Genomic DNA, 16,212 nt, shown 5'->3' with positions numbered 1-16,212 from the left:
TCATCAAGAACCCGAGGAACCCAGAGCCAATAAATGAGCTGCACCCTGCAGTGCGTTTTCATTCTATACCGGGTATACAGCAATTCATTTGCTGAAATATAAGGAGTAAAAAATTGCTATCAAGAAAACCTTTGCATTTTCCAAAAAGGGCACAAGATAAGGTGTTGAGGAGCAGTGGTTATTTGCACATCTCTGAATTCCGGGGTGACCATAGTAGCACGTGAATTACAGGGAATTTCTCAAATAGATGTCTTTTTTACACACACTAAAAATTTAGAGAAAGACAAGGGGCAATAGTACTTGTTTTGCTAATCTATGTTCCCCCAAGTCTCCCGATAAAAATGGTACCTCACTTGTGTGGGTAGGCCTAGCACCCGTGACAGGATATGCCCCAAAACACAACGTGGACACATCACAGAAAACAGAGCTGTTTTTAGCAAAGTGACTACCTGTAGATTTTGGCCTCTAGCTCAGCCGCCACCTAGGGAAACCTACCAAACCTGTGCATTTCTGAAAACTAGAGACCTAGGGGAATACAAGGAGGGGTGACTTGTGTGGCTCGGACCAGGTTCTGTTACCCAGAATCCTTTGCAAACCTCAAAATTTGGCTAAAAAAACACATGTTCCTCACATTTCTGTGGCAGAAAGTTCTGGAATCTGAGAGGAGCCACAAATTTCCTTCCACCCAGCGTTCCCCTACGTCTCCCGATAAAAATGATACCTCACTTGTGTGGGTAGGCCTAGCACCCGCGACAGGATATGCCCCAAAACACAACGTGGACACATCACAGAAAACAGAGCTGTTTTTAGCAAAGTGACTACCTGTAGATTTTGGCCTCTAGCTCAGCCGCCACCTAGGGAAACCTACCAAACCTGTGCATTTCTGAAAACTAGAGACCTAGGGGAATCCAAGGAGGGGTGACTTGTGTGGCTCGGACCAGGTTCTGTTACCCAGAATCCTTTGCAAACCTCAAAATTTGGCTAAAAAAACACATGTTCCTCACATTTCTGTGGCAGAAAGTTCTGGAATCTGAGAGGAGCCACAAATTTCCTTCCACCCAGCGTTCCCCCACGTCTCCCGATAAAAATGATACCTCACTTGTGTGGATAGGCCTAGCGCCCGCGACAGGATATGCCCCAAAACACAACGTGGACATATCACAGAAAACAGAGCTGTTTTTAGCAAAGTGACTACCTGTAGATTTTGGCCTCTAGCTCAGCCGCCACCTAGGGAAACCTACCAAACCTGTGCATTTCTGAAACTAGAGACCTAGGGGAATCCAAGGAGGGGTGACTTGCGGGGCTCGGACCAGGTTCTGTTACCCAGAATCCTTTGCAAACCTCAAAATTTGGCTAAAAAAACACATGTTCCTCACATTTCTGTGGCAGAAAGTTCTGGAATCTGAGAGGAGCCACAAATTTCCTTCCACCCAGCGTTCCCCTACGTCTCCCAATAAAAATGATACCTCACTTGTGTGGGTAGGCCTAGCACCCGCGACAGGATATGCCCCAAAACACAACGTGGACACATCACAGAAAACAGAGCTGTTTTTAGCAAAGTGACTACCTGTAGATTTTGGCCTCTAGCTCAGCCGCCACCTAGGGAAACCTACCAAACCTGTGCATTTCTGAAAACTAGAGACCTAGGGGAATCCAAGGAGGGGTGACTTGTGTGGCTCGGACCAGGTTCTGTTACCCAGAATCCTTTGCAAACCTCAAAATTCGGCTAAAAAAACACATGTTCCTCACATTTCTGTGGCAGAAAGTTCTGGAATCTGAGAGGAGCCACAAATTTCCTTCCACCCAGCGTTCCCCCACGTCTCCCGATAAAAATTATACCTCACTTGTGTGGATAGGCCTAGCGCCCGCGACAGGATATGCCCCAAAACACAACGTGGACATATCTCAGAAAACAGAGCTGTTTTTAGCAAAGTGACTACCTGTAGATTTTGGCCTCTAGCTCAGCCGCCACCTAGGGAAACCTACCAAACCTGTGCATTTCTGAAACTAGAGACCTAGGGGAATCCAAGGAGGGGTGACTTGCGGGGCTCGGACCAGGTTCTGTTACCCAGAATCCTTTGCAAACCTCAAAATGTGGCTAAAAAAACACATGTTCCTCACATTTCTGTGGCAGGAAGTTCTGGAATCTGAGAGGAGCCACAAATTTCCTTCCACCCAGCGTTCCCCCACGTCTCCCGATAAAAATGATACCTCACTTGTGTGGGTAGGCCTAGCGCCCGCGACAGGATATGCCCCAAAACACAACGTGGACATATCACAGAAAACAGAGCTGTTTTTAGCAAAGTGACTACCTGTAGATTTTGGCCTCTAGCTCAGCCGCCACCTAGGGAAACCTACCAAACCTGTGCATTTCTGAAAACTAGAGACCTAGGGGAATCCAAGGAGGGGTGACTTGCGGGGCTCGGACCACGTTCTGTTACCCAGAATCCTTTGCAAACCTCAAAATTTAGCTAAAAAAACACATGTTCCTCACATTTCTGTGGCAGAAAGTTCTGGAATCTGAGAGGAGCCACAAATTTCCTTCCACCCAGCGTTCCCCCACGTCTCCCGATAAAAATGATACCTCACTTGTGTGGGTAGGCCTAGCGCCCGCGACAGGATATGCCCCAAATCACAACGTGGACATATCACAGAAAACAGAGCTGTTTTTAGCAAAGTGACTACCTGTAGATTTTGGCCTCTAGCTCAGCCGCCACATAGGGAAACCTACCAAACCTGTGCATTTCTGAAAACTAGAGACCTAGGGGAATCCAAGGAGGGGTGACTTGCGGGGCTCGGACCAGGTTCTGTTACCCAGAATCCTTTGCAAACCTCAAAATTTGGCTAAAAAAACACATGTTCCTCACATTTCTGTGGCAGAAAGTTCTGGAATCTGAGAGGAGCCACAAATTTCCTTCCACCCAGCGTTCCCCCACGTCTCCCGATAAAAATGATACCTCACTTGTGTGGGTAGGCCTAGCGCCCGCGACAGGATATGCCCCAAAACACAACGTGGACATATCACAGAAAACAGAGCTGTTTTTAGCAAAGTGACTACCTGTAGATTTTGGCCTCTAGCTCAGCTGCCACCTAGGGAAACCTACCAAACCTGTGCATTTCTGAAAACTAGAGACCTAGGGGAATCCAAGGAGGGGTGACTTGCGGGGCTCGGACCAGGTTCTGTTACCCAGAATCCTTTGCAAACCTCAAAATTTGGCTAAAAAAACACATGTTCCTCACATTTCTGTGGCAGAAAGTTCTGGAATCTGAGAGGAGCCACAAATTTCCTTCCACCCAGCGTTCCCCCACGTCTCCCGATAAAAATTATACCTCACTTGTGTGGGTAGGCCTAGCGCCCGCGACAGGATATGCCCCAAAACACAACGTGGACATATCACAGAAAACAGAGCTGTTTTTAGCAAAGTGACTACCTGTAGATTTTGGCCTCTAGCTCAGCCGCCACCTAGGGAAACCTACCAAACCTGTGCATTTCTGAAAACTAGAGACCTAGGGGAATCCAAGGAGGGGTGACTTGCGGGGCTCGGACCAGGTTCTGTTACCCAGAATCCTTTGCAAATCTCAAAATTTGGCTAAAAAAACACATGTTCCTCACATTTCTGTGGCAGAAAGTTCTGGAATCTGAGAGGAGCCACAAATTTCCTTCCACCCAGCGTTCCCCCACGTCTCCCGATAAAAATGATACCTCACTTGTGTGGGTAGGCCTAGCGCCCGCGACAGGATATGCCCCAAAACACAACGTGGACATATCACAGAAAACAGAGCTGTTTTTAGCAAAGTGACTACCTGTAGATTTTGGCCTCTAGCTCAGCCGCCACCTAGGGAAACCTACGAAACCTGTGCATTTCTGAAACTAGAGACCTAGGGGAATCCAAGGAGGGGTGACTTGCGGGGCTCGGACCAGGTTCTGTTACCCAGAATCCTTTGCAAACCTCAAAATTTGGCTAAAAAAACACATGTTCCTCACATTTCTGTGGCAGAAAGTTCTGGAATCTGAGAGGAGCCACAAATTTCCTTCCACCCAGCGTTCCCCCACGTCTCCCGATAAAAATGATACCTCACTTGTGTGGGTAGGCCTAGCGCCCGCGACAAGATATGCCCCAAAACACAACGTGGACATATCACAGAAAACAGAGCTGTTTTTAGCAAAGTGACTACCTGTAGATTTTGGCCTCTAGCTCAGCCGCCACCTAGGGAAACCTACCAAACCTGTGCATTTCTGAAAACTAGAGACCTAGGGGAATCCAAGGAGGGGTGACTTGCGGGGCTCGGACCAGGTTCTGTTACCCAGAATCCTTTGCAAACCTCAAAATTTAGCTAAAAAAACACATGTTCCTCACATTTCTGTGGCAGAAAGTTCTGGAATCTGAGAGGAGCCACAAATTTCCTTCCACCCAGCGTTCCCCCTCGTCTCCCGATAAAAATGATACCTCACTTGTGTGGGTAGGCCTAGCGCCCGCGACAGGATATGCCCCAAATCACAACGTGGACATATCACAGAAAACAGAGCTGTTTTTAGCAAAGTGACTACCTGTAGATTTTGGCCTCTAGCTCAGCCGCCACCTAGGGAAACCTACCAAACCTGTGCATTTCTGAAAACTAGAGACCTAGGGGAATCCAAGGAGGGGTGACTTGCGGGGCTCGGACCAGGTTCTGTTACCCAGAATCCTTTGCAAATCTCAAAATTTGGCTAAAAAAACACATGTTCCTCACATTTCTGTGGCAGAAAGTTCTGGAATCTGAGAGGAGCCACAAATTTCCTTCCACCCAGCGTTCCCCCACGTCTCCCGATAAAAATGATACCTCACTTGTGTGGGTAGGCCTAGCGCCCGCGACAGGATATGCCCCAAAACACAACGTGGACATATCACAGAAAACAGAGCTGTTTTTAGCAAAGTGACTACCTGTAGATTTTGGCCTCTAGCTCAGCCGGCACCTAGGGAAACCTACCAAACCTGTGCATTTCTGAAAACTATAGACCTAGGGGAATCCAAGGAGGGGTGACTTGTGTGGCTCGGACCAGGTTCTGTTACCCAGAATCCTTTGCAAACCTCAAAATTTGGCTAAAAAAACACATGTTCCTCACATTTCTGTGGCAGAAAGTTCTGGAATCTGAGAGGAGCCACAAATTTCCTTCCACCAAGCGTTCCCCCACATCTCCCGATAAAAATGATACCTCACTTGTGTGGGTAGGCCTAGCGCCCGCGACAGGATATACCCCAAAACACAACGTGGACACATCACAGAAAACAGAGCTGTTTTTAGCAAAGTGACTACCTGGAGATTTTGGCCTCTAGCTCAGCCGCCACCTAGGGAAACCTACCAAACCTGTACATTTCTGAAAACTAGAGACCTAGGGGAATCCAAGGAGGGGTGACTTGTGTGGCTCGGACCAGGTTCTGTTACCCAGAATCCTTTGCAAACCTCAAAATTTAGCTAAAAAAACACATATTCCTCACATTTCTGTGGCAGAAAGTTCTGGAATCTGAGAGGAGCCACAAATTTCCTTCCACCCAGCGTTCCCCCACGTCTCCCGATAGAAATGATACCTCACTTGTGTGGGTAGGCCTAGCGCCCGCGACAGGATATGCCCCAAATCACAACGTGGACATATCACAGAAAACAGAGCTGTTTTTAGCAAAGTGACTACCTGTAGATTTTGGCCTCTAGCTCAGCCGCCACCTAGGGAAACCTACCAAACCTGTGCATTTCTGAAAACTAGAGACCTAGGGGAATCCAAGGAGGGGTGACTTGCGGGGCTCGGATCAGGTTCTGTTACCCAGAATCCTTTGCAAACCTCAAAATTTGGCTAAAAAAACACATGTTCCTCACATTTCTGTGGCAGAAAGTTCTGGAATCTGAGAGGAGCCACAAATTTCCTTCCACCCAGCGTTCCCCCACGTCTCCCGATAAAAATGATACCTCACTTGTGTGGGTAGGCCTAGCGCCCGCGACAGGATATGCCCCAAAACACAACGTGGACATATCACAGAAAACAGAGCTGTTTTTAGCAAAGTGACAACCTGTAGATTTTGGCCTCTAGCTCAGCCGCCACCTAGGGAAACCTACCAAACCTGTGCATTTCTGAAAACTAGGGACCTAGGGGAATCCAAGGAGGGGTGACTTGCGGGGCTCGGACCAGGTTCTGTTACCCAGAATCCTTTGCAAATCTCAAAATTTGGCTAAAAAAACACATGTTCCTCACATTTCTGTGGCAGAAAGTTCTGGAATCTGAGAGGAGCCACAAATTTCCTTCCACCCAGCGTTCCCCCACGTCTCCCGATAAAAATGATACCTCACTTGTGTGGGTAGGCCTAGCGCCCGCGACAGGATATGCCCCAAAACACAACGTGGACATATCACAGAAAACAGAGCTGTTTTTAGCAAAGTGACTACCTGTAGATTTTGGCCTCTAGCTCAGCCGGCACCTAGGGAAACCTACCAAACCTGTGCATTTCTGAAAACTATAGACCTAGGGGAATCCAAGGAGGGGTGACTTGTGTGGCTCGGACCAGGTTCTGTTACCCAGAATCCTTTGCAAACCTCAAAATTTGGCTAAAAAAACACATGTTCCTCACATTTCTGTGGCAGAAAGTTCTGGAATCTGAGAGGAGCCACAAATTTCCTTCCACCAAGCGTTCCCCCACATCTCCCGATAAAAATGATACCTCACTTGTGTGGGTAGGCCTAGCGCCTGCGACAGGATATGCCCCAAAACACAACGTGGACACATCACAGAAAACAGAGCTGTTTTTAGCAAAGTGACTACCTGGAGATTTTGGCCTCTAGCTCAGCCGCCACCTAGGGAAACCTACCAAACCTGTACATTTCTGAAAACTAGAGACCTAGGGGAATCCAAGGAGGGGTGACTTGTGTGGCTCGGACCAGGTTCTGTTACCCAGAATCCTTTGCAAACCTCAAAATTTGGCTAAAAAAACACATGTTTCTCACATTTCTGTGGCAGAAAGTTCTGGAATCTGAGAGGAGCTACAAATTTCCTTCCACCCAGCGTTCCCCCAAGTCTCCCGATAAAAATGATACCTCACTTGCGTGGGTAGGCCTAGCGCCGGCGACAGGAAACACCCCAAAGCGCAACGTGGACACATCCTAAATTTTGGAAAAAAACAGAGGTGTTTTTTGCGAAGTGCCTACCTGTAGATTTTGGCCTCTAGCTCAGCCGGCACCTAGGGAAACCTACCAAACCTGTGCATTTCCGAAAACTAGAGACCTAGGGGAATCCAAGGAGGGGTGACTTGCGGGGCTCGGACCAGGTTCTGTTACCCAGAATCCTTTGCAAACCTCAAAATTTGGCTAAAAAAACACATGTCCCTCACATTTCTGTGGCAGAAAGTTCTGGAATCTGAGAGGAGCTACAAATTTCCTTCCACCCAGCGTTCCCCCAAGTCTCCCGATAAAAATGATACCTCACTTGCGTGGGTAGGCCTAGCGCCGGCGACAGGAAACACCCCAAAGCGCAACGTGGACACATCCTAAATTTTGGAAAAAAACAGAGGTGTTTTTTGCGAAGTGCCTACCTGTAGATTTTGGCCTCTAGCTCAGCCGGCACCTAGGGAAACCTACCAAACCTGTGCATTTCTGAAAACTAGAGACCTAGGGGAATCCAAGGAGGGGTGACTTGCGGGGCTCGGACCAGGTTCTGTTACCCAGAATCCTTTGCAAACCTCAAAATTTGGCTAAAAATACACATGTTACTCACATTTCTGTGGCAGAAAGTTCTGGAATCTGAGAGGAGCCACAAATTTCCTTCTACCCAGCGTTCCCCCAAGTCTCCCGATAAAAATGATACCTCACTTGTGTGGGTAGGACTAGCGCCCACGAAAGGAAAGGGCCCAAAACACAACGTGGACACATCACATTTTTTTATAAAAAGCAGTGCCTACCTGTGGATTTTGGCCTGTAGCTCAGCCGACACCTGAGGAAACCTAGCAAACCAGTGCATTTTTGAAAACTAGAAACACAGGGGAATCCAAGATACGGTGACTTGCGGGGCTCTGACCAGGTTATGTTACCCAGAATCCTTTGCAAACATCAAAATTTGGCCCAAAAAACACTTTTTCCTCTCATTTCGGTGACAGAAAGTTCTGGAATCTGAGAGGAGCCACAAATTTCCTTCCACCCAGCGTTCCCCTAAGTCTCTCGATAAAAATGGTACATCACTTCTGTGGGTAGGCCTAGCGCCCACAAAAGGAAATGGCCCAAAACACAACGTGGACACAACATATTTTTTTACAGAAAACAGAGGTGTTTTTTGCCTACCTGTGGTGTTTGGCCTGTAGCTCAGCCGGCCCCAGGGGGGGGGGCAGAAATGCCCTAAAATAAATTTGCCCCCCCAACCCCCACCCTCCCCCGCCGGGAGCGACCCTTGCCTACGGGGTCGCTCCCCCTGCGTGACATTGGCACCAAAAAACAAATCCCCGGTGCCTAGTGGTTTCTGCCCCCTTGGGGGCAGGTTGACCTAAACTCAGCCAATCTGCCCCCAAGGGGGGCAGAAATGGCCTAAATACAATTTGTCCCCCAGGGGAGCGACTTTTGCCTGATGGGTCGCTGCCCATCTCTAAAAAAAAAAAAACAAAGAAAAAAAAAAAGAAAAAAAAGAAAAATTCCCCTGGCGCCTAGAGGTTTCTGCCCCCCCCCGGGGCAGATCAGCCTAATAATAGGCCGATCTGCCCCCCGGGGGGGCAGAAATGGCCTAAAATAAATTTGCCCCCCCAACACCCACCCCCCCCCCGGGAGCGACCCTTGCCTACGGGGTCGCTCCCCCTGCGTGACATTGGCGCCAAAAAACAAATCCCCGGTGCCTAGTGGTTTCTGCCCCCTTGGGGGCAGATTGACCTAAAATTGGCCAATCTGCCCCCAGGGGGGCAGAAATGGTCTAAATACAATTTGCCCCGCCAGGGGAGCGACCCTTGCCTGATTGGTCGCTCCCCATCTCTAAAAAAAGAAACAACAAAAAAAAAAAAACACAAAAAAAAAATTGCCCTGGTGCCTAGAGTGTTCTGCCCCCCCCCCCCCCGGGGGCAGTTCGGCCTAATAATAGGCCGATCTGTCCCCCGGGGGGGCAGAAATGGCCTAAAATAAATTTGCCCCCCCAACCCCCACCCCCCCCCCGTGAGCGACCCTTGCCTACGGGGTCGCTCCCCCTGCGTGACATTGGCGCCAAAAAACAAATCCCCGGTGCCTAGTGGTTTCTGCCCCCTTGGGGGCAGATTGACCTAAAATTGGCCAATCTGCCCCCAGGGGGGCAGAAATGGTCTAAATACAATTTGCCCCCCCAGGGGAGCGACCCTTGCCTGATGGGTCGCTCCCCATCTCTAAAAAAAGAAACAACAACAACAAAAAAAAAAAAATTGCCCTGGTGCCTAGAGTGTTCTGCCCCCCCCCCCCCCCGGGGGCAGTTCGGCCTAATAATAGGCCGATCTGTCCCCCGGGGGGGCAGAAATGGCCTAAAATAAATTTGCCCCCCCAACCCCCACCCCCCCCCCGGGAGCGACCCTTGCCTACGGGGTCGCTCCCCCTGCGTGACATTGGCGCCAAAAAACAAATCCCCGGTGCCTAGTGGTTTCTGCCCCCTTGGGGGCAGATTGACCTAAAATTGGCCAATCTGCCCCCAGGGGGGCAGAAATGGTCTAAATACAATTTGCCCCCCCCAGGGGAGCGACCCTTGCCTGATGGGTCGCTCCCCATCTCTAAAAAAAGAAACAACAAAAAAAAAAAACACAAAAAAAAAATTGCCCTGGCGTCTAGAGTGTTCTGCCCCCCCCCCCCCGGGGGCAGTTCGGCCTAATAATAGGCCGATCTGTCCCCCGGGGGGGCAGAAATGGCCTAAAATAAATTTGCCCCCCCAACCCCCCTCCCCCCCCGGGAGCGACCCTTGCCTACGGGGTCGCTCCCCCTGCGTGACATTGGCGCCAAAAAACAAATCCCCGGTGCCTAGTGGTTTCTGCCCCCTTGGGGCCCTTGGGGGCAGATTGACCTAAAATCGGCCAATCTGCCCCCAGGGGGGCAGAAATGGTCTAAATACAATTTGCCCCCCAGGGGAGCGACCCTTGCCTGATGGGTCGCTCCCCATCTCTAAAAAAAAAAAAAGAACAAAAACACAAAAAAAAAATTTGCCCTGGCGCCTAGAGGTTTCTTCCCCCCCTGGGGGCAGATCGGCCTAATAATAGGCCGATCTGCCCCCAGGGGGGGGCAGAAAAGGCCTTCCCAAAAAATTGCCCCCCCTGGGAACGACCCTTGCCAAAGGGGTCGCTTTGTTGCGTGACATTCGCGCGCAAAAACAAACTCCCTGGTGTCTAATGGTTTCTGCCCCCCTTGGGGGCAGAAATGGCCTAAATATATATTGCCCCGTAGGGGAGCGACCCTTGCCTAAGGGATCGCTCCCCACCTAAAAAAAAAGAATTCATCACAAAAAAAAAAATGGTCCCTGGTGCGTAGAGGTTTCTGCCCCCCCTGGGGGCAGATCGGCCTAATAATAGGCTAATCTGCCCCCAGGGGGGGCAGAAAAGGCCTTCCTAAAAAATGCCCCCCTGGGAGCGACCCTTGCCCAAGGGGTCGCTCCCTTTTGCCAATTTCAAGAAAAAAAAAAAAATCCCTGGTGTCTAGTGGGGTTTCAAAAGCCGGATTGCAAGCAATCCGGCTTTTGAAACCTGTGAGTGACTTCAAAGGGAAGGAAATACATTTCCTTCCCTTTGAAGCCTCTCGGGGCCTCCCCCATGGGATTGAAAAAGAAATGCAAAAGCATTTCTTTTTCAATCGCGCTGGAAGCTCTGCTTCCAGCGCGATGGGGGAGACCCTGTGACTAATCAGCGCGCGCTCGCGCGCTGACGTCACAGGGGGGGTTGGGGGGGTAGGGGGTGGGAGGGGAAGGGCTTCCCCTTCCATCCCTGACTTGGGGGGGTGGGGGGGAACCCCACAGAGGGAGCGAGAGCGCTCCCTCTGGGCTCTGTGCACAGGACGTAATGGTTACGTCCTGGGCACAGCAGCACTGTGCCTCAGGACGTAACCATTACGTCCTGGGCACAGAAGGGGTTAAAACAAATTGTCAGACAATAGCAGAAACCAGTTAATCACAACAAGAATCTGAGTCTTCTGAGAAAGCGACAACAATCAAACCCAATGTCCATCCACTTACAAGATTGATGGCTACCACTCGTCCACCTCCAATAACTGATCAGAAAGCAGAGAATCTTCAATGTATTATTTGTGGTTTAACCAGAACAAGAGCCACAGGGATTGGCGAAAGAACAAAGTACAGAATATGTGAGTCTCAAAGGGCAAACGTTTTTATCTACAACTGGTTTCTTCCAAGATGATGTTTTCAGCCGAGTAGCTCATCTAAACAACAACTAAAATGTATTTGGAGCAGATTTGTTTGCCTACCTGAACTAAATGCGTGCATACCTTCGAAAATATGAAAGTACAATGAGCTCCCAGCAGCAACGTATTCACCAGCCTTCAGTTAAGTTTGCACTCTTTGGAAAAGCAAATTAAGTTTTAAACCAACCTTGAGTTCTGGCTACAGTTCACACTCAGTGAGATCAGAGAACTGAGGATCAACATTGATTAAACTCTTTTGATCCATAATAATGAAACTAAGGTTCTCTGAAGAAAATGTACAAGCACAGAGTTCGTTTTTGTCGGTCTAATAAAAAGAATGAGCCACTTATGGTGTTCTCAGATGATTTGACTCCTGAGGTTCTTGCTGCCAAAATAGCAGGATCACAGGATGCAGTAAAATGAGCAGGAACCATCTTAAGAAACATCCTGAAAGTTTTCGATTTTGGACTTTATGACAAATTTTGTGATGCCCTAGAGCTCCGCAAATTATGGGAGTCAACATGAATGCCTGATATTGTCTTAACATTTTTTACATCATGTTTAATAACAGCAAAGCAAAACTGTTACAAACTAAGGGGCAGATTTTAAAAAAGTGTCGCTGCATCCAATGCAGCACCACTTTTCTTGCACCCCTTAGCACCCCCGTAATGCCACCATGTGTGTGCCGTATCAAAATTAAACACACAACGCACCAAGGTGGTACTTAGAGAACTAGCGTTAATATTTTGGACAATAGTTTGACGCTTTGCAGGATAAGCGTAAAAAATTGTGACACTAATCCTGCAAAGTACATTGAGGCCCATTGAAAACAATAGTGTGCCTCCTTTTAATGCCTGCTCTGTGCAGGCATTAACAATACCGCTAACAATGGTGCAAATAAATCTTTTAGATTTCATTGTGCCATTTATGCGGGCCCCCTAATGGAGGAACTTCCCCTTGCATACAATATGCCTGGTGAAGGCATATTGTGGCGCATTGGGGTTACAAAGTGGCACAATGCATGCATTGTGCTACTTTGTAAATATGGGGCTGCGTTTTAGCCATAATATTGCCACATTAGTAGAAAAAAATGCTGCTAATGTGACGATATGTGGGCTAGGCCCTCTTAAATCAGGGCCAAAAGACAAAAATGATGATGGCATTGAAGATATAAGTGAAGAACACATGAACATACAGGCTTATGCTGTGCAAATGTACTATCTTTTCCAATTCATGTTTTATTAATTACATCACAGCAAAAAGATAACTCTGCTACATGTGATGATTGCCCATGCAATCTTTGTCAAGTACAAAAGTATACAGCTAATCACTTCATTGAATAAGATTCAGGTCACAAATTTCCTTCCACCCAGCGTTCCCCCACGTCTCCCGATAAAAATGATACCTCACTTGTGTGGGTAGGCCTAGCGCCCGCGACAGGATATGCCCCAAAACACAACGTGGACATATCACAGAAAACAGAGCTGTTTTTAGCAAAGTGACTACCTGTAGATTTTGGCCTCTAGCTCAGCCGCCACCTAGGGAAACCTACCAAACCTGTGCATTTCTGAAACTAGAGACCTAGGGGAATCCAAGGAGGGGTGACTTGCGGGGCTCGGACCAGGTTCTGTTACCCAGAATCCTTTGCAAACCTCAAAATTTGGCTAAAAAAACACATGTTCCTCACATTTCTGTGGCAGAAAGTTCTGGAATCTGAGAGGAGCCACAAATTTCCTTCCACCCAGCGTTCCCCCACGTCTCCCGATAAAAATGATACCTCACTTGTGTGGGTAGGCCTAGCGCCCGCGACAGGATATGCCCCAAAACACAACGTGGACATATCACAGAAAACAGAGCTGTTTTTAGCAAAGTGACTACCTGTAGATTTTGGCCTCTAGCTCAGCCGCCACCTAGGGAAACCTACCAAACCTGTGCATTTCTGAAAACTAGAGACCTAGGGGAATCCAAGGAGGGGTGACTTGCGGGGCTCGGACCAGGTTCTGTTACCCAGAATCCTTTGCAAACCTCAAAATTTAGCTAAAAAAACACATGTTCCTCACATTTCTGTGGCAGAAAGTTCTGGAATCTGAGAGGAGCCACAAATTTCCTTCCACCCAGCGTTCCCCCTCGTCTCCCGATAAAAATGATACCTCACTTGTGTGGGTAGGCCTAGCGCCCGCGACAGGATATGCCCCAAATCACAACGTGGACATATCACAGAAAACAGAGCTGTTTTTAGCAAAGTGACTACCTGTAGATTTTGGCCTCTAGCTCAGCCGCCACCTAGGGAAACCTACCAAACCTGTGCATTTCTGAAAACTAGAGACCTAGGGGAATCCAAGGAGGGGTGACTTGCGGGGCTCGGACCAGGTTCTGTTACCCAGAATCCTTTGCAAACCTCAAAATTTGGCTAAAAAAACACATGTTCCTCACATTTCTGTGGCAGAAAGTTCTGGAATCTGAGAGGAGCCACAAATTTCCTTCCACCCAGCGTTCCCCTACGTCTCCCGATAAAAATGATACCTCACTTGTGTGGGTAGGCCTAGCGCCCGTGACAGGATATGCCCCAAAACACAACGTGGACATATCACAGAAAACAGAGCTGTTTTTAGCAAAGTGACTACCTGTAGATTTTGGCCTCTAGCTCAGCCGCCACCTAGGGAAACCTACCAAACCTGTGCATTTCTGAAAACTAGAGACCTAGGGGAATCCAAGGAGGGGTGACTTGCGGGGCTCGGACCAGGTTCTGTTACCCAGAATCCTTTGCAAACCTCAAAATTTGGCTAAAAAAACACATGTTCCTCACATTTCTGTGGCAGAAAGTTCTGGAATCTGAGAGGAGCCACAAATTTCCTTCCACCCAGCGTTCCCCCACGTCTCCCGATAAAAATGATACCTCACTTGTGTGGGTAGGCCTAGCGCCCGCGACAGGATATGCCCCAAAACACAACGTGGACATATCACAGAAAACAGAGCTGTTTTTAGCAAAGTGACTACCTGTAGATTTTGGCCTCTAGCTCAGCCGCCACCTAGGGAAACCTACCAAACCTGTGCATTTCTGAAAACTAGAGACCTAGGGGAATCCAAGGAGGGGTGACTTGCGGGGCTCGGACCAGGTTCTGTTACCCAGAATCCTTTGCAAATCTCAAAATTTGGCTAAAAAAACACATGTTCCTCACATTTCTGTGGCAGAAAGTTCTGGAATCTGAGAGGAGCCACAAATTTCCTTCCACCCAGCGTTCCCCCACGTCTCCCGATAAAAATGATACCTCACTTGTGTGGGTAGGCCTAGCGCCCGCGACAGGATATGCCCCAAAACACAACGTGGACATATCACAGAAAACAGAGCTGTTTTTAGCAAAGTGACTACCTGTAGATTTTGGCCTCTAGCTCAGCCGGCACCTAGGGAAACCTACCAAACCTGTGCATTTCTGAAAACTATAGACCTAGGGGAATCCAAGGAGGGGTGACTTGTGTGGCTCGGACCAGGTTCTGTTACCCAGAATCCTTTGCAAACCTCAAAATTTGGCTAAAAAAACACATGTTCCTCACATTTCTGTGGCAGAAAGTTCTGGAATCTGAGAGGAGCCACAAATTTCCTTCCACCAAGCGTTCCCCAACATCTCCCGATAAAAATGATACCTCACTTGTGTGGGTAGGCCTAGCGCCCGCGACAGGATATGCCCCAAAACACAACGTGGACACATCACAGAAAACAGAGCTGTTTTTAGCAAAGTGACTACCTGGAGATTTTGGCCTCTAGCTCAGCCGCCACCTAGGGAAACCTACCAAACCTGTACATTTCTGAAAACTAGAGACCTAGGGGAATCCAAGGAGGGGTGACTTGTGTGGCTCGGACCAGGTTCTGTTACCCAGAATCCTTTGCAAACCTCAAAATTTAGCTAAAAAAACACATATTCCTCACATTTCTGTGGCAGAAAGTTCTGGAATCTGAGAGGAGCCACAAATTTCCTTCCACCCAGCGTTCCCCCACGTCTCCCGATAAAAATGATACCTCACTTGTGTGGGTAGGCCTAGCGCCCGCGACAGGATATGCCCCAAATCACAACGTGGACATATCACAGAAAACAGAGCTGTTTTTAGCAAAGTGACTACCTGTAGATTTTGGCCTCTAGCTCAGCCGCCACCTAGGGAAACCTACCAAACCTGTGCATTTCTGAAAACTAGAGACCTAGGGGAATCCAAGGAGGGGTGACTTGCGGGGCTCGGACCAGGTTCTGTTACCCAGAATCCTTTGCAAACCTCAAAATTTGGCTAAAAAAACACATGTTCCTCACATTTCTGTGGCAGAAAGTTCTGGAATCTGAGAGGAGCCACAAATTTCCTTCCACCCAGCGTTTCCCCACGTCTCCCGATAAAAATGATACCTCACTTGTGTGGGTAGGCCTAGCGCCCGCGACAGGATATGCCCCAAAACACAACGTGGACATATCACAGAAAACAGAGCTGTTTTTAGCAAAGTGACTACCTGTAGATTTTGGCCTCTAGCTCAGCCGCCACCTAGGGAAACCTACTAAACCTGTGCATTTCTGAAAACTAGAGACCTAGGGGAATCCAAGGAGGGGTGACTTGCGGGGCTCGGACCAGGTTCTGTTACCCAGAATCCTTTGCAAACCTCAAAATTTGGCTAAAAAAACACATGTTCCTCACATTTCTGTGGCAGAAAGTTCTGGAATCTGAGAGGAGCCACAAATTTCCTTCCACCCAGCGTTCCCCCACGTCTCCCGATAAAAATGATACCTCACTTGTGTGGGTAGGCCTAGCGCCCGCGACAGGATATGCCCCAAAACACAACGTGGACATATCACAGAAAACAGAGCTGTTTTTAGCAAAGTG

The sequence above is a fragment of the Pleurodeles waltl genome, chromosome 5, assembly GCF_031143425.1.
Source record: "Pleurodeles waltl isolate 20211129_DDA chromosome 5, aPleWal1.hap1.20221129, whole genome shotgun sequence".
Classification (NCBI taxonomy): domain Eukaryota; kingdom Metazoa; phylum Chordata; class Amphibia; order Caudata; family Salamandridae; genus Pleurodeles; species Pleurodeles waltl.
The sequence above is the reverse complement of the archived record's forward strand: the minus strand, read 5'-3'. Positions refer to the sequence as shown.